Source organism: Aegilops tauschii, chromosome 6, assembly GCF_002575655.3.
Source record: "Aegilops tauschii subsp. strangulata cultivar AL8/78 chromosome 6, Aet v6.0, whole genome shotgun sequence".
In the NCBI taxonomy this organism is placed as follows: domain Eukaryota; kingdom Viridiplantae; phylum Streptophyta; class Magnoliopsida; order Poales; family Poaceae; genus Aegilops; species Aegilops tauschii.
In genome coordinates, this window is record NC_053040.3 from 454,690,889 (window position 1) to 454,709,798 (window position 18,910).

Here is an 18,910-nt window from a genome sequence, read left to right on the forward strand (position 1 = left end):
TTACTTGCCCGAGATTCGATCGTCGGTATCTCGATACCTAGTTCAATCTCGTTACCGGCAAGTCTCTTTACTCGTTCCGTAATACATCATCCCTCAACTAACTCATTAGTCACAATGCTTGCAAGGCTTATAGTGATGTGTATTACTGAGTGGGCCCAGAGATACCTCTCCGACAATCGGAGTAACAAATCCTAATCTCGAAATACGCCAACCCAACAAGTACCTTTGGAGACACCTGTAGAGCACATTTATAATCACCCAGTTACGTTGTGACGTTTGGTAGCACACAAAGTGTTCCTCCGGTAAACGGGAGTTGCATAATCTCATAGTCATAGGAACATGTATAAGTCATGAAGAAAGCAATAGCAACATACTAAACGATCGAGTGCTAAGCTAACGGAATGGGTCAAGTCAATCACATCATTCTCCTAATGATGTGATCCCGTTAATCAAATGACAACTCATGTCTATGGCCAGGAAACACAACCATCTTTGATCAACGAGCTAGTCAAGTAGAGGCATACTAGTGACACTCTGTTTGTCTATGTATTCACACATGTATTATGTTTCCGGTTAATACAATTCTAGCATGAATAATAAACATTTATCATGATATAAGGAAATAAATAATAACTTTATTATTGCCTCTAGGGCATATTCCCTTCAGTTCATTGATGACATCCTCATTTACTCCAAGAGCAAGGACAAACACAAGGAACATCTTCGAGCAGTTCTGCAAAGGCTTCGCGACCATCAACTTTATGCCAAATTCAGCAAATGTGAGTTCTGGCTCAAGCAAGTGGGGTTCCTTGGGCATGTCCTCTCGGCAGAAGGAATCTCAGTGGACCCAGGCAAGGTAAAGGATGTACTTGATTGGTCTGCACCCACAACAGTTTCAGAAACCCGGAGTTTTCTTGGACTAGCTGGATCGCCGTTTTATCGAAGGATTCTCCAAGATCGCCAAGCCAATGACTGAGCTTCTTAAGAAGGATAAGAAGTTCGTATGGATTGAGGACTGCGAACGGAGTTTCAATGAGCGAAAAATCAGGCTGACATCGACACCAGTATTAACTCTTCCAGACATCTACCGCAATTTTGATGTCTACTGCGACGCATCCAGAAAAGGACTTGGGTGTGTACTCATGCAAGAGGGCAAAGTGGTGGCTTATGCATCTCGACAACTGCGGCAACACGAAGGAAACTATCCTACTCATGATTTGGAATTGGCCGCGGTGGTGCACGCTTTGAAGATCTGGAGACACTATCTGATCGGAAAGAAGTGCCAGATATTCACCGACCATAAGAGTCTCAAGTATATATTCACTCAGCCCGATTTGAACCTTCGACAACGAAGATGGCTCGAGTTGGTTAAGGACTACGACCTCGGAATAAATTATCACTCGGGCAAAGCTAATGTGGTGGCTGACGCCCTCAGCCGCAAACCAGCCAACCTTAATGCCCTAATGGATTCCTTGCCTCCCGAGCTTTATGAAGAAATCATGCAGCTAAATTTGGTAATCACCGACGTCCGTCTTTCCAATATATTGGAAGTTGCCCCTATTCTCGAAGAAGAAATCCGCAGTGCTCAGGCGGATGATAAGGTGTTAAAAATATATGTTCAGAAGATGCACCAAGGGCATGCACCAGATTTCTCTATGGATCAGCAAGGTTCTCTAAGGTTCCGAGGAAGACTCTGAGTACCCAACCAAGAAAGTCTGAAGAGGAAAATATTGGCAGAGGCACATGAAGCACCATACTCAATTCACCCCGGTGGTGCCAAAATGTATGAGGACCTTCGTCAGGTATTTTGGTGGGATGGAATGAAGAAAGACATCGCCTACTTTGTGGCATGTTGCGACATATGCAACAAGGTAAAGGCGGAACACCAAAAACCCGCCGGACTCCTCCAACCTCTGCCGGTATCCCAATGGAAATGGGATGATATCTGCATGGATTTCATCACCGGACTACCAAAGTCTCATCGAGGAAACGACGCAATATGGGTCATAGTGGACACCTTAACAAAGGTGGCACATTTCCTTCCTATCCGGACCACATACCGTGCAAATCAACTCGCACAGCTGTATGTATCAAGAATCGTCAGTCTGCATGGAGTACCCAAGACTATCACCTCTTGCAGGGGATCTCTCTTCACCTCCCACTACAAGGATTCTGGTCTATTGCAACAAAATTTATTGCTACAACTAAGGTTTGTTGCAATAAAACACATTATTACCACAAATTCTCCGGTTGTGGTAATAGGCCGCACATATTGCCATAACTTAGTTTGGTCACGATAAATACTAAATTTGTTGCAATAGAGGCCTCATATTGCAACGAAGTGTGTCGGCGTTGCAATATGGTAGCGGTATTGCGACAAAAAAATTCCAATTCACAAGGGAAGTCATTTTGTTGTAATAGAGACTACGTATTTCAACAGAATAACAACTTGTGGCAATATTCAGAAAGATATTGCAACGTCAGCGTGACGTTGCATTAGTTGCACATATTGTTGCAAAAAAAGTGGCTACCTATTGCAACAAACTGCATCGGCGTTGCAATATGGTAGCGATATTGCGACAAACAAATTCCGTTGCACGAGGCAGTCATTTTGTTGTAATAGAGACTAGGTATTTCAACAGAATAACTATTTGTGGTAATATTCGGAATATATTGCAACACCAGTGTGACTTTGCATTAGTTACAAGTTAAATAGAGGGAAAATATATTATTTGAATTTATAGATATTAAGTTATGATTTTTGCAAGCTTTTATGAGTAATTAAATATTTTCAATCGCACCAATTTGAATTAACCAAAACAGGGGAAAAGTTTATAAATGGATAGAACACACTTTCTTGATAGGAATACATATTTAATTTGCTAAATTGGATTTGAAATAGGCAAGTTGTTGCCATTTTAAAACTACGGTGTTTTCTGCCAAAAACATGGACCTGCCAGATGGAACTCGAAAATAGAGGGTCCCTGGTGTGAAAATTGCCAGATCCGGATCTGGAGCTGAATCTGACCGAGGACTTCTTTAGCCGTAGCTACTGACCTGCGGGCCCGGGGACTCGCTGGGGCTGACAGGCGTGGGTGACATCCACGGCGACCTCCAGGGGCGATCACAAGTGGGGCCGGCCAGCGCGCAGTAAACACAAAAAAATTGCAGGCTTTCGCTTGGGCAGGAATTCGAACGCCCATCCACCATGTTGCAGATCAAGGTTCAGACCACTGGGCTGTGCATGTATTTGTCAAATTTTACTTGTATTCTTATAGCAAATTAAAGAATAGGTTGTTTTTGACAAATCTGTGATATGCCAATAAGTAAATCTCAAAACTAAATTGGTTTGGTTGATAATTTACATAGTTGAATCTCTATCCTTTTTGTTTAAGAAAAAGCGACATGATTATATTGGACCTACTCTGGCGCGGTGGACCCTGACATGTAGGCCATACTGTCCAGACTAGTGGGACTTGCCTTGCTGACAACGGGGCCACGCACCGAATGGGGACCTCCTATCTGCCGCATTCTGCGGCAGACTGGAGGGGCTTCGCAAGGGGGGCTTCGCCTGGGCCAGCCCACGTGGGAGCAGCCAATGGCGTAAAATACAACGCAAAAAGGGAGCTTGTTTGAGCAGGATTCGAACTCATGATACGACGATTGTAGAGACAGGTGCCGAACCAATAGAGCAGATCCTTTCGAACTAACCATATCGGCAGATCCTTTCGAACTAACCATATCGGCAGATCCATAGACATGAACATTTTTTGAACTTCCGAACTTTTTTTAAAATTTCAAACAAATTTTAAATTCTGAAAAAGAAAAAAGGAATGAAAAAACAAGCAGAAAAAGGGATTAGAAAATAAATAGAAAAAAGAAAGAGAAATATGAAAAAATAAAGAAAAATATCTAACGGAAAAAAGAAAAACAGATTAAGAAAAACTGCAAATAAAAAAGCGAAATCCACTAAAATCCGGCTCAGGAACCTTCTAGAAGCTTCCCAAAACCGATCAGAAAACTTCTAGGAGGTTCCCAAAAACGGAAACTGTAGCGTTTTATCATGTAAATGGGCCGGCCCACCTTGTTCGCCAGTCGATAGCTCTCTGTCCGAAGCTCCAGCAATTTGACGCAGCGCGCGTCGAATAGGGTTTTCCCACCGAATGGCCATTAAAACAACAAAATTCTGGCGCGGTGGACCCTGACATTCAGACAAGTTGGACTTGCCTTGCTGACAACTGGACCACGCACCGAATGGCCATTGAAGCAGAAAAAACAAACAATGTTGTACTTCAAACACGAGACCTGTAGGTGTCCACTAGCTTGTCAAACCACCACACCAATACCAACTTACTGCTGCTTTAACGTGTCTGTCCTATTTAACGGAGGCGCCGAATGGGCTTGGCCTGGGTGGGACGAGGGTGAGGGACCTCATTTCCCAGCGCGGCCTTTTCGGCTGGCCCATGCCGGATCGGACAACCCCTTTTTTTTCTTTTTCTTCTTCTTTACAATAATTCTATATTTCAAAAAGTTCTTAATATAAATAAATTCCAAGTCCAAAAAGTGTACAAGAATTCAAAAATGTACATGGTTTCGTTTGAGTAATCATAAACAATGTTCATGATTTTTACAACAAATCGCTTATTAAATAAATCTTCACGATCTGAGAAAACAATTTGGGATCTTTTTTCGTGATTTCGAAAATAGTTCGCATATCCAGAAAATGTTCATGAATTCGAACAAAATGTAATTGAATTCAAAAAAGTCATGAATTTCTAAAATATGTTCACAAAATTTGAAATTGTTCATGAATTTAGAAAATTTGTCCGAAATTCCAGAAAAACATATCGCTTTAAAAAAATCACTGATTCCAAAAATGTTCATGAGTTCGAAGAGTGTTCATTTCTGAGAGCACTTTTTTAAAGATATTTGCAGTATTTCAAGATTGTTATTTTTTCTGGACGGTCACATATAATGACACAATGTTGAAGGTTTTCTATTTTTATATATTTTTTAAAATGTCTTATGTCGTTTTCAAAATGGCGGGCATGACCGTTCGTAATTAGGGATGGAATCTTGTGAAAAAATTGTTGAATCTGTGATGAAATGACTATTCGTGAACCTGGAAATGGTTTTTGAAAAAATATATAAGCAAACTATGATTCAAGTGTAGTTCAAATTTGACTCAGATCTTATTGGATCGGCGAAAATTTTATGTTTTTGATAAGTGGATCGAAAGCATTTGACATACAAAAATTTGGTCGATTGTACATTAAATATGGTATAATAGTTTTGAAAAACTGAAGTGGTGCCATTTTGCAACCAATATTTGGTAGGTTCTTTACCAAAAACCTGTTTTTGGCACTCCAAAAATAGAAAAATGATTTTTTTGCAAAGTAGATAGAAACTCCCAAAACCAACATTGTTTGTCATCCTAATATACAAAAATGTGCACAATATTGGGTCACCTGAATGTTGGAGATATGCCCTAGAGGAAATCATGTGATGATGATATTTCCATATGTATTCATGATTCCTTTGTATTGTCCTTGAACATCATCAATGATATGTATCAATAAGTATGTGACTTGTTTGTGAAACTATGTATTGTATGATGATTGTTTTAATGGTCCCTAGTTGATAGGGTTATGCGGACACATATCCTTGACTAGTATACGACTCGGTTGATGACTATGTTTCACAAGTCATGTGCATGGAGATGCTAAACCGATAGTATGGGCTCGGGGATGGAGATCACCGAGCCGGACAGACCCACTTTGAGACGCAGCAAGATATAGTCATCTGTTAGTCTCAAGTGCAATGTTTATGCCATGTCCTAGACCTGAGGTCCTCGCATGTTCTCGGGATGAGGATCGACTCACTTAGGGTCTATCAAACGCTATGCCGTAACTGGGTAGTTATAAAGGTAGCTTTCAGGTGAGTCGTGAGACATGCCGCGAGACATGGTTGACCAAGATGGAATTTGCCCCTCCTATTTGGAGAGATATTCTCTGGGCCCTCTCGAGTGATCAGATTCGGAAAGCATGGCCATGCGACTTGGGTTAAGTGTTAACCCAGTTCGGGAATCTGTATCATGGTTTCGAGAAGAGAGGTCGAGCTAACACAAGGGTGACAAGTACTCGCCTTGAGCTCGACAACAAATATCGTGAGGCAAAAGGAATGTTGCATATGCCACATTGTTGAGGTTCGTCAAACAACTTTACGCCCACATGGGAGTCGGCACGTTCTGCTAGGAGCCGCTACCAACTATCAACTCTGGTCGTGTCCATGTGTACGTGAACCTATAGGGTCGCACACTTAAGGGGCTGCAGCCCATTCGGATTGGTCTGAGTGGAAAATGGATGTGGACTCCTAGTGGGCTCAAGTGTTGAGCCCACCTCGAAGGTCTATATAAAGGGGAGTGGGCACACCACTTAGGGTTGATCGGATTGAACCCTGGTTAGCCACCGCCACTCCCCATGCCCATGCCGCACGACCGGACCTAGCAGTCCGCTGCTCGACGCTGCTCCCCGTACGTGTGGATACCTTGGAGGCATCGCATCTGCGGTGCTTGGACGAACCGTTCAAGGGAACCGCGAGGTGCCGTTCGCGGGAGATCACCGTTCACGGGTCTTCGCTGTTCGCGGGAGATCCGCAACGCGAGGAGGAGACGGCCCGGGAGATCGGCTACACGCATCACCAACTCTACTTCCACTGTGGTGGCTGCGCGTCTAGTGGTAAACCCGATCCCACGATCTATTTCCAGCAGCATGATTTTGGGTGCGCGGTAGAAAATTTTACTTGGCGCTAGCGTAGCGTACCGCGTGTTCCAACAGTGGTATCAGAGCCTCCGCTGTGTGGTAATAGATTCGATGATATGCATATGAGATATGTAGATCGGTTCAGGTGCGGGTTGATGAGATCGGTCGCGCATGTCAGTGTTGAAGGTTGGTTTCGTGATCTTGTTTCCGTGATCATGATGCAGAGGTCGTGACACGACTTACCCCTACCGATCGATTGTCCGCCATCGGGGTAGACAGTGGAACGTAAATCCGGACGCGGCACGCGAAGATCAATGAGATTGATCGAATCGGAACATAGATCAACACCTTGGAAATGTGATTTCCGCGGTGCTGAAATCTGTTGGAGCGGTCTCGGTAAAACGGCTGTAAGTTTTGCATACGAACTCCGATTTTGCTCCACGACCTGTCAAACTGAAGTTAACGAAAAGTTGGATTAGCGGCGAAATCCTAGAACAGGATTTCGGCGCTTCTGGCTAGGCCAAAATCCGCTTGGAAGATAGAGTTTCAGGAGGTTTTATCTTCGGCTGTAGAACGTCTGACTCGTTTTTGCAGGGAATGACTGTGATTTGGTATAGCCCATGTATGTTGCTTGTATATTATTGTTTCATGACCTGCGTGTCATGAGTGCAGCAACCGGCAGGAGCCATATGGTTGTCCTATTATTGTATTAATGACCTGCGTGTCAACATGAGAAGCCATGTAATGTAATTTACTTTCAGTAGCTATTAGTTTTTAATAGCATAGTATCTTATGTAACACTTGGAGGTTGACACCATGGCGTGGAGATGGAGATCACCACGAGGACAACCATGCATGGGCAGACTGCGCACGTGGAGATGGAGATCACCACGCGCTGTGAAAAGGGGCTATACCATATCACACATACATACACTGCCTGTGAAAATTTATCCCTTTTATGCACCCTTCCTTTTGCATGGTAGATGTTTTAAGTAGGGTGATCCCTCAAAGAATGTCAAGTACAAATGCCTCCCCAATTGCTGCACCTTCACATGTCAAGTATATTTAGTGGCGGGCCTATGAAATTAGGGTGCCACTAGATCTCCTTGAAGTGATGGGTTTGTGTCGGACACTTACACGCGGAGCATTGATTGACTTGTCGTGGCTATCAAAACAGTTTTGGGCTACGAGGCATAGGAGTTGGCGAGGCATGAGATGTCCCCAACAACAAGAGTCGTATGGAGATATGATTAGCAAGAGTTGCTTACCGAGTGATCTTGTCCTCTAGCGGTGATGCAAAAGCTCACTAGTTGACATGTTGATCTTGGATCTTGAATCACTAAGTATCAACCGAGGGATGTTGATTTTAGTGGGAGTAATGATCTTATTAAAATGTTTAATATGAATTACTCTTCATGAATACATGTCTTAGTGTTTTGCATATTTCTGTTGTAGATCAATGGCACCACCTGCTCAAGTTACCCCTTTTGCGTTGAAATCAATCCTGGAAAAAGATAAATTGAATGGAACAAACTTTACCACCTGGTATAGAAACCTGAGAATTGTTCTTAGGCATGAGAAAAAGGAACAAGTTCTAGAGAATCCGCTTCCAGAGGAACCTGCCGATAATGCTAATGCCACAGCCAGAAATGCCTACCAGAAACTCGTTGATGAATCAAACGAGATCAGCTGTCTCATGTTGGCTTCTATGGAGCCCGATCTGCAGCAGCAGTTCGAAAATATTGAGGCTTTCGATATGATCGAGAACCTTAAGAGCATGTTTCAAATGTAGGCTAGGACTGAAAGGTTCAACGTCTGGCGATCCTTGATGGATTGTAAGCTGAAAGAGGGTGATCCACTGAGCCTGCATGTTATCAATATGATCGGGTACATGCAAGCTCTGGATAGGTTGGGCTTCCCACTTGGGGATGAGTTGTCCACAGATACAATTCTGGGTTCTCTTCCGGACAGCTATGGGCCGTTCATCTCGAACTACCATATGCATGGGATGGAAAAGAAGCTCACTGAATTGCATGGGATGCTCAAAGTGGCAGAGCAGGATATCAAGAAAGGTACACATCATCAAGTGTTGATGGTGCAGAACACGGCTAAGTTCAAGAAGAGCTGGTCCAAGAAAAAGGCTAAGGCAAAGGGCAAAGAGAAGGAGGCAACTCCAACTGCAGTCGTTGCGCCTAAGTCAGGGATGGCTTCGGGGAGTATTTGCTTTCATTGCAAGGAACCCGGACATTGGAAAAGGAACTGTAGCAAGTGGCTTGCCGAGAAGGGCAAGAAGACTGGAAGTATGACTTCCTCTTCAGGTACACTTGTTGTATATGTTATAGACATTTATCTTGCTGATGTTTCTAGTAGCTCTTGGGTATATGATACCGGATCGGTTGTTCACATATGCAACTCGATGCAGGGGCTAAGCAGAACTAGGAATGTCGCAAGAGGAGAAGTTGACATTCGCGTCGGGAATAAAGCAAGAGTTGCTGCATTGGCCGTCGGCACTATGCAACTTAATTTACCTTTAGGATTTGTAATGGAACTTGATAATTGTTATTATGTTCCTGCTTTGAGTCGAAACATTATTTCTGCCTCATGTTTGATGAGACAAGGTTATGAATACAGTATTAAGGACAATGGTTGTTCTATTTACTTGAATAATATGTTTCATGGCTTTGCACCCGTTGTAAATGGGTTATTTATCCTAGATCTTGAAGGTGAATCAGTCTATAACATAAATGTCAAGAGGCATAAGCCTAATGAGATAAATCCGACTTACATCTGGCATTGTCGACTAGGACACATTAGTCAAAAGCGCATGAAGAAGCTCCATGATGATGGAATTCTAACTTTGTTTGAGTTTGAATCATTCGAGACATGCGAGTCTTGCCTACTCGGTAAGATGACTAAGACTCCTTTTGCAAAGAGTTGCGAGAGGGCGTCCGAGTTGTTGGAACTTATACATAGTGATGTATGTGGACCAATGAGCACGGCAGCCAGAGGTGGTTTCCAATACTTCGTGACTTTCACCGACGACTTGAGTAGATGTGGATATGTCTACTTGATGAGGCACAAGTCGAAAACTTTTGAAAAGTTCAAGGAGTTTCCTAACGAAGTGGAAAATCAACTCGGCAAGAAAATCAAACTTCTACGATCTGATCGTGGCGGTGAGTATATGAGCCAGGAATTTGATGATCATCTGAAGAATCGTGGAATAGTTCCACAACTGAATCCTCCGGGTACGCCACAGAGAAATGGTGTGTCAGAACGGAGGAATCGGACCTTGTTGGACATGGTCTGATCGATGATGAGTCAGTCGGATTTACCCTTGTCATTTTGGGGTACGCTCTAGAAACTGCAGCTTTCACACTAAACAGGGTACCATCTAAGTCTGTAGATAAGACACCATATGAGATATGGACTGCGAAGAGTCACAGTTTGTCTTTTCTGAAAATTTGGGGATGTGAAGCATATGTCAAGCGACTCCAGTCGGATAAGCTCACACCCAAATCGGACAAGTGCATATTCGTGGGATATCCAAGGGAAACCTTGGGATATTACTTCTACAACCGTGAAGAGGGCAAAGTGTTTGTCGCTCGACATGGAGTTTTCCTTGAGAAAGAGTTTCTCAATCGGAAGGCTAGTGGGAGGACGGTCCGACTAGAAGAAATTCGAGAACCACACGGGGACGTTCCGGTAGGTGATACTGTCACACCGGAGTTAGTCAGGGAACCCGTAGTGGAGTCGAAACCAGTTCCACGGAGGTCGAAAAGGTTACGCAATTTGCATGACTGCAATGTGTTGTTCTTGGAGATCAACGAGCCGACTACGTATGCGGAAGCGATGGAGAGCCCTGATTCCGAGTTATGGCTTGAGGCCATGAGATCCGAATTAAAGTCCATGGATGACAATCAAGTTTGGAACTTGGTTGATCTGCCAGATGGCGTTCGAGCCATTGAGTGCAAGTGGATCTTTAAGAAGAAAACCAATATGGACGGAAATGTCACAGTCCATAAGGCTCGACTTGTTGCTAAAGGTTATCGACAAGTTTAAGGAGTTGACTACGATGAGACTTACTCACCTATAGCGATGCCTAAATCAATTCGGATCATTCTTGCTATAGCAGCATATTTCGACTATGAAATATGGCAGATGGATGCCAAAACGGCTTTCCTTAATGGAAATTTAACCGAGGATGTGTATATGACACAACCCGAGGGTTTTGTCGATCCAAAGAAGTCTAGCATGGTATGCAAGCTTCAGAGATCCATTTATGGATTAAGGCAAGCATCTCGGAATTGGAACATTTGTTTTAATGAAGCTGTCAAAGAGTTTGGCTTCATCAAGAATGACTGTGATCATTGTGTATTCAAGAAGGTCAGTGGGAGCTCAGTTGCATTTCTGATCTTATATGTGGATGACATATTATTGATTGGAAATGATGCTCAAATGCTTGAATCTGTCAAGGACTCATTGAAAATAGTTTTTGTATGAAGGACTTGGGAGAAGCAGCTTACATTTTGGGAATCAAGATCTATAGAGATAGATCGAGAAGGCTTATTGGATTAAGCCGGAGTGCGTATATTGACAAGGTGTTGAAGCGGTTCAACATGCAAGATGCCAAGAAAGGTTTCTTGCCCATGTCACATGGCATTAGTCTTAGCAAGACTCAGAGTCCTACGACTCCTGATGAGCGAAGACGCATGGATGGGATTCCGTATGCTTCGGCTGTTGGGTCCATCATGTATGCTATGGTATGTACTCGTCCCGATGTTAGTTTTGCTCTTAGCGTGGTGGGCAGATACCAGGCTGATCCAGGGGAGAGTCACTGGACAACGGTTAAGAATATCCTTAAGTACTTGAGAAGGACTAAGGATATGTTCCTGGTTTATGGAGGTGAGGATGAGCTCGTTGTAAATAGTTGCACCGATGCTAGTTTCCAAACAGATAGGGATGATAGTCGATCGCAATCTGGGTTTGTGTTCATTCTGAACGGAGGAGCAGTGAGCTGGAGGAGCTCCAAGCAAGATACGGTAGCTGATTCTACAACAGAGGCCGAGTACATTGCGGCTTCTCAAGCTGCAAAAGAAAGGTGTTTGGGTGAAGAATTTTATTTCTGATATTGGTGTGGTTGAGGGCGCGTCTAATCCATTGGACCTCTATTGTGATAATAGTGGTGCCATTGCGCAAGTCAAGGAACCACGGAACCATCATAAAACCCAACACATACTCAGGCGTTTTAACCTTATTCGTGACATTGTCGAAAGAGGTGATGTAAACATATGCAAGGTACACACGGATGCAAATGTTGCTGATCCATTGACGAAGCCTCTCCCACGTCCGAAGCATGAGGCGCACATGAGCTCCATGGGCATACGATGCCTAAATGATTGACTCTAGTGCATGTGGGAGACTGTTGGAGATATGCCCTAGAGGCAATCATGTGATGATGATATTTCCATATGTATTCATGAGTCCTTTGTATTGTCCTTGAACATCATCAATGATATGTATCAATAAGTATGTGACTTGTTTGTGGAACTATGTATTGTATGATGATTGTTTTAATCGTCCCTAGTTGATAAGGTTATGCGGACACATATCCTTGACTAGTATACGACTCGGTTGATGACTATGTTTCACAAATCATGTGCATGGAGATGCTAAACCGATAGTATGGGCTCGGGGATGGAGATCACTGAGCCGGACAGACCCACTTTGAGACGCAGCGAGATATAGTCATCTGTTAGTCTCAAGTGCAATGTCTATGCCATGTCCTAGACCTGATGTCCTCGCATGTTCTCGGGATGAGGATCGACTCACTTAGGGTCTATCAAACACTACTCTGTAACTGGGTAGTTATAAAGGTAGCTTTCAGGTGAGTCGTGAGACATGCCGCGAGGCATGGTTGACCAAGATGGAATTTGCCCCTCCTATTTGGAGAGATATTCTCTGGGCCCTCTCGAGTGATCAGATTCGGAAAGCATGGCCATGCGACTTGGGTTAAGTGTTAACCCAGTTCGAGAATCTGTATCATGGTTTCGAGAAGAGAGGTCGAGCTAAAACAAGGTTGACAAGTACTCGCCTTGAGCTCGACAACAAATATCGTGAGGCAAAAGGAATGTTGCATATGCCACATTGTTGAGGTTCGTCAAACGACTTTACGCCCACACGGGAGTTGGCACGTTCTGCTAGGAGCCGCTACCAACTATCGACTCTGGTCGTGTCCATGTGTACGTGAACCTATAGGGTCGCACACTTAAGGGGCTGCAGCCCATTCGTATTGGATCTGAGTGGAAAATGGATGTGGACTCCTAGTGGGCTCAAGTGTTGAGCCCACCTCGGAGGTCTATATAAAGGGGAGTGGGCACACCACTTAGGGTTGATCGGATTGAACCCTGGTTAGCCACCGCCACTCCCCATGCCCATGCCGCGCGACCGGACCTAGCAGTCCGCCGCTCGACGCTGCTCCCCGTACGTGTGGATACCTTGGAGGCATCGCATCTGCAGTGCTTGGACGAACCGTTCGAGGGAACCGGGAGGTACCGTTCGCGGGAGATCACCGTTCACGGGTCTTCGCTGTTCGCGGGAGATCGGCAACGCGAAGAGGAGACGGCCCGGGAGATCGGCTACACGCATCACCAATTCTACTTCCGCTGTGGTGACTGCGCGTCTAGTGGTAAACCCGATCCCGTGATCTATTTCCAGCAGCATGATCTTGGGTGCGCAGTAGAAAATTTTATTTGGCGCTAGCGTAGCGTACCGCGTGTTCCAACACTGAACAAATTGCCGGGAAGGAAATTTTTTTATGGAGACGGGAATTAAGTTTCTTTTCCTTTTATAGTAGTTTCTTTTCTAGGAATCAGCCGGCTGATCTTAGGAAAAGATCAGCCGCCTAACCAGCGGTTGATTAGCGTTGATTTTGGCCACATGATTCCTGGACCACACCATCGCTTTTCATCCGGTGGCCGGCGATGCTCCGTTGCAGCACCCGCGAGGTTTCGCCGGCCGGCGATGCTCCATAACAACAACAAAGATGCTCTGTTCTAGCACTCGCGATGTTTCGGAGGCCGGTGATGCGCCATTGCAGCACCTGCGTGGTTTTGGTGGCCCGACGATACTCCATCGCAGCACCAATGATGCTCCATTGCAGCTCCGGCGACCCGACGAAGCTCCATTGTAGCACCCCGGTTCGCTGCGTGGTGGTCATGCGTGCCTGGCAGCGCTGGCCATGAGTCACAGTGGCAGCTCTAGCGATCCGGCGAAGCTCCATGGCAGCACCTCGGCTCATTGCGCAGTGGTCATGCGTGACCGGCGGCGGTGGCCATGGGTCGTAGCGGCCGGCGGCCCGACGAAACTCTATGGCAGCACCTCGGCTCTTTGTGTGGTGGTCATGTGTGCCCGGCGGCGGTGGCCATGGATCGTAGCGGCCGGCAGCCCGGCGAAACTCCATTGCAGCACCCTATCTCGCTTGGTGGTGGTCATGCCATTGTAGCACCCCGGCTCACTGTGTGGTGGTCATGTGTGCCCGCCGGCGGTGGCCATGGGTCGTAGTGGCGGCGGTCCAAAGGGTGCAGTAGAGACAACAACTTGCTGCAGCAGAATGAGGGAGTGCGCAGAGCCGAGGAGAGATGAGACAAGATGGAGGCCACGCGCTGGGAGAGGAAGGAGAGATGAGACGAGACGGCAAAGACACGTTAGAAGGCAGACGTATGGATCAGAGCATAAGGGAGATGGAAGAGACACGCCAGGATACGTGGCAGCCAAACAAGCCGGCTGATTCCTTCCTAGAAATCAGTCGATTGATTCTAACAGTTTTCCTTTCTTTTAAGGGAAAAAATAAAGAAAGAAATAATAAGAAATAAAAAAAGTGTGAGGTAAAGTCTTTTCTTTAGACAATTTTTTTTTGAGAATTTTTTTTAGATAAGTGTTAGGTTTTTTTTTTGAGACAACCTCACGGAACTTTATTATCTCGTCACAATGTTTACAGGGACAAGGGAAGCTCTCCTGGATGGCCTAACCAAACATGGCGACCCAATCCAAGAGCAAGAGAATGTTTCGCTAGGTTGTGAGCTTCAAAATTTAAGCTCCTAAATTCATGAACGCGTTAGGTGAGGTCAGACTCATATTTTGGCGCCTAGAGTTTTGTGTAAGCCCGCGAACTATTTCGTTTGGTTTTTAATCTGATAGCCCGCGAATAATAAATCAAGAAGACCCAGGCCGTGAACGCGAAATCCCACCCACCCACCCTCCCCGAGCTAATCTCTCGCTCGTCTCTCCCTCTTCCCCGCACCACTCCTCGCCGCCGCCACCACCTACGGCGCACGATCCCGTCTGATTCCGGCGTCCTCTGGCTGCGCCCAGCACACCACCGTGCCCCCCTCCCAACGCGCCTTCCTCCCATCGGGCCAGATCCGGCGCGCGCGTCCTCCAGCGGCCAAGCGCGACACTGCCCAGCAGCTAGGGTTTGGGCCAGCACATCGCCGGGCATGGAGCCTCCTCCCGCTGTCTCCTTCTACAACTTCTCTTCTTCTCCTCTCGATGTGTGCGTGTATTGTGTCAATGAAAGGAATTCAAGGCCATGGTCGGAGAGAGAGGAGCTGCTCCTAGTATAGGACGCCATGGAAGGTTGTCCTTGTTCTGTTCTTTTAATTTTTTTTGTTTCTCTTCCCGATATAGACATGTTGAAGGCTCTGTTTTTTGCAGGTGCTGCTCTGATGAGGAGAAACTGCTGCTGCAGGACGTCCTCCTCCCCTCCTACCCCCACCTAGGGCTCTCGGAGGAGGTGAAGCAATGGGACAGCCACGTCATGAAGGGCTGCAAGGGAGATATGTCCATCGGTTGCCTCAGGTTCTTCTTTGATCGTAGATCGTTTTCCTACGATGCCGACGACAGAATCCCATAATGTATGTTCATTGCCAATCTATGGATCGTACAAAGAAGATTGACTAAGAGCTTAGATGTGTCTGCAGAGGCATAAAAAACATGGTGATCAGAAGGATTTGTACGGGTAAGATGCAAACAGTGCTGGCCTATATTAGCATGCAGTTTTTTTATTGGTTCTTATAATTTATCTGTTTCCCAGCATATATCCCTGATTCTTCTCATCAATTTAGCGGCGAATCACGTCATCCGATTGACTCATATTGCAACAGGGAAAGGCAGATATGCCATGGCCTTTGCCTCCATGTGCCATTGGCCTTTGTGTGTTTCTTTTATTTGGAGGAAAACGAGATTGAGCTGTAGACTATGAACATCGCAGACTGATAATGTAATTGGCCTTCTGCTCAGATTTTATAAAATTGGATAATGAAGTGCAATACAGGACCCTCGGCTATGGAATAATTACTCTTTTATATCTCACTGTCCAGCCTTTTATTCAAGGTAAATATGGTGCACCGCCTCTCCGTACAAGGTGTCAATTTAGCATCTATTTATCCGGCCAAATCGCATATGCGAAGCTTTTCTTGATGCATAGTTCTGTACCATAGCCTAAGAATCAGAGGTTGATCTATATATGTGATTATTGTTGTCAAGCGATTTGTTTTGTCACAACCACTTTGCTCTGCACGGGCGTTCATGTGTTGGACGCTTGGAGCCCCAGTTAGCCGGTGGCCTCACTGATTTAAGGTGACGCGTGTGTTAAATAAAACTGATGTTGGAGTAATTAAGCTCAAAATATGAACATTGTTATGCTTTCTAAGTTTAACAAAACTCTGTCAGTAAAACTGCTAGGCCTAGGTTGACCTTATTTGCAAAATATGCAAAAACAAATATTTATCAGGACAACTATTATAACATATATGAGACATCTCATTTGTTATGGTTTCCTGTCTTTCACACAAGATAAATGTTATTTGAGCTAATTTCTATGTGCAGGTATGAGGATGTAGGTACGAAGGAGCAGCTCGGCAGTTACTTACAAAAAGGTATTAAGTTTTGCCTACAAATATGCAGTATCATGAATACGTGGGTTCACTGAACTTGGGATTTACATATAACCGCACTTCCACTTCTCCCTCTTCTAATTCTAATGTGGTAATTTGTTTGATATTTTTAGGCTTGGGCACTCTCATAAATGGCTCCATTTTTGTTTACCTTCTACTGATCTGTAACAAAGATGATTTCTCTGTTGCCGTTGAGGTAAATGACCATTCATAATCGTACGTGCGATTTCTACACATTTTTATTTGTTCAAAACTGAACATTATCTACAAAGGTGATTCCATGAATTATATGGTACACAGCAGAACAAATCAGTGGTCAATAATCACAACTTCTGTATCTTTTGCAAGCATGGGTCTATGTTATATTGTTTGTAGTGCACTGACATGTTATGTTGGACTCATTAACTAGAACTATTTTTTTATTTCTTGATTGCAGGATACAAAGATCTAGCTCGACTGGACTCTAGATCATGAACAATTTAGTCTTGGCCCTTAATTAGGATGGATAAATTACATTTGCGTATCATTTGATGGATATTTGCTATGAGAATTATGAATTTTATGAATCTACATATTATATGTATGGTTTTGAATATTGTAATTGAATGCCTGTATTTTTTTTACGGTTGCAATAGGCTATTACCACAACCCACTTTTGGTTGCCACATGTTAGCACCACGAAAAGTATAAATTGTCGCAATAGTTTCTTCCAACAAACATTTCACCCGTTGTGATACCTATTTATCACCACCAAAACTAGTATGTTGCAATTTCCTGTTACGACGACTAGAATATTTGTTGCCATAAGCTAATGCCACAAGCGTAGCGGTTCATGGCAAAATGCCTAATACCACGAAAACAAGAATTGTTGCCATAGTTTATTGCCACAATTGACTATTGCCACGGAAGAGTATGCGCCACAAAATGAGCGTCGTTGGCATAGGTTGTTGCCACAAATGTCATCGCAACGAGCTATCAGTCGCCATGATTTGTTACATGGTGCATTAAAGATATCTCCACAAAGCAAATTGTGGCATCAGGTGAGTGTTGCCACGGGAAAACATGTGGCAACTTCCCATATGGTTACTGCTATAGCAGACTTTATTGCAATAATTGCTTTTTGTGGCAATAACCTATTACCATGCGTCCAGTCGCAACGGCTGCCAACGAATATTGTTTCGTGGCAATAGGTACTTATCGCCACAAATCGACATGTATTGCGACGACCAATTTTGTTGCAATAGACCCGGATCCTTGTAGTGGATCCGCATTTTGGTCCCGACTACATCAAGCCTTGGGGACCGCTCTGAAGTACAGCACGGCTTATCATCCTCAGACAGATGGACAGACTGAGCGAGTAAATCAAATACTCGAAGATATGCTCCGGGCATGTACATTGGCCAAAGGGGCCAAGTGGGAAGACTGTCTGCCTACGCCGAGTTTTCCTACAACAACAGTTTCCAGGCCAGCTTAAAGATGTCACCCTATGAAGCCCTGTATGGCCGGAAATGCCGCACTCCATTGAATCGGTCTCAAACCGGAGACAGCCGCATTTTCGGGACTGATTTAATGCTCGAAGCAGAGAAGCAAGTCAAGGAAATCCGAGACAGACTGCAACTGGCCAAATCCCGACAGAAGAGCTACTATGATGCCAAACATCGCCAGATCAGCTTCTAACCCGGAGAACACGTATATCTCCAAGTCACCCCTATGAAAGGAGTCAAGAGGTTTCAGACCGGAGGAAAATTGGCACCCAGATATATCGGTCCATTCCCCGTCATGGCCAGAGTTGGAACAGTTGCATACCAATTGGAATTGCCACCGGAATTTTCAGAAGTACACAACGTGTTTCATATCTCATTGCTAAGGAGATGTATCTCGCCACCAGAGAAAAGGACTGATATGGCAGAGATACAATTGGCTAAGGATTTGACCTATGAGGAAAAGCCACTCAGAATACTGGATCAAACAGAAAGGGTCACTCGCAGCAAAGAAATAAGGTTTTACAAGGTTCAGTGGGAGCATCACACCGGAGAAGAAGCAACCTGGGAAAGAGAGGAACTTTTAAGGACTGCATACCCAGAATTTTTTTCCCAAGCAATCGAATCTCGAGGACGAGATTCATCTTAAGTGGGGGAGGTTTGTGAAAGCCTGGATTTTTGCTTTCTCTCTTTTTTCGGACTTGCCTTCTCTCTT

The 18,910-nt window shown here is 44.6% G+C and overlaps 1 long non-coding RNA gene across 6 annotated transcripts; it reads left to right on the top strand.

Annotated features, from left to right (window-relative positions):
* Window positions 1-15,016: 15,016 nt before the first annotated feature.
* LOC109768249 (uncharacterized) lies at window positions 15,017-17,337 on the top strand. Of its 6 annotated transcripts, none has more exons than XR_012188149.1 (5): window positions 15,017-15,395; window positions 15,474-16,397; window positions 16,647-16,696; window positions 16,828-16,910; window positions 17,151-17,337. It is a non-coding gene; the product is annotated as an uncharacterized lncRNA (long non-coding RNA). The 6 variants fall into 6 exon arrangements; XR_002234060.3 differs by having other exon boundaries at window positions 15,474-16,151; XR_005760717.2 differs by having other exon boundaries at window positions 15,474-15,777; window positions 15,853-16,696.
* The last annotated feature ends 1,573 nt before the right edge of the window (window positions 17,338-18,910 follow it).